At 21.9% G+C, this 607-nt stretch overlaps 1 protein-coding gene across 1 annotated transcript in view; it reads left to right on the forward strand.

Moving 5' to 3' along the window:
• LOC110651078 (alpha carbonic anhydrase 7-like) overlaps positions 1 to 142 on the forward strand; it is a 1,786-nt gene extending 1,644 nt beyond the window's left edge. Inside the window, exon 6 of the mRNA XM_058149265.1 lies at positions 1 to 142. This exon is cut by the window's left edge and continues 130 nt beyond it. The gene's annotated coding sequence lies outside the window, so the exon portion shown is untranslated.
• The last annotated feature ends 465 nt before the right edge of the window (positions 143 to 607 follow it).

Consider the following 607-nt stretch of genomic DNA (forward strand, 5'->3'; position numbering starts at 1 on the left):
GTTATTAATATTAAATAAAAGGGGAGCTGTTCCCCTTGCCATTATTTCTTAATTTCCTTCGTTCCTCATTCTTGTTGGTTGTACTTGCTTATAATTTTGGATTTCATAATAATAATATTAATAACATTAATATTAATATTAAGCATCATCTGTTATTTCTTTAATTTTCTTGCAAAATTTTTTAAACCCATCAACCAAACATTTAAAAAATAATTTTTTAAAAATAAATTATTTCTAAATGCTGATAAAATTATTAAAAATTTTAAAAAATTATAAATATATAACATAAAAACATATTATTAATTTACTCACCCTAAACAACATCCTTACCACTAAGTAGACATCATTAATCACTCGTAATCAGTGAAGGCTACAACATATTATTAATTTAATGTTTTTTTATGTATATTTATCTCATATTTAATATATATAGTAAAAAATTGAAGTTATTGAAAATTTTGAATTTCACCTTTCCATAAAACCATCACCATCTTAATGGTCATATAATAAATTCTATTATTAAAAAAGAAATATCAGTTTTAACTAGGTCAGGTTTATCTTGACAGTCTATGGATCAGGATTTAATTGAAATTGATTTTGCCAAATT

This window comes from Hevea brasiliensis, chromosome 6 (genome assembly GCF_030052815.1).
Source record: "Hevea brasiliensis isolate MT/VB/25A 57/8 chromosome 6, ASM3005281v1, whole genome shotgun sequence".
Lineage (NCBI taxonomy): Eukaryota > Viridiplantae > Streptophyta > Magnoliopsida > Malpighiales > Euphorbiaceae > Hevea > Hevea brasiliensis.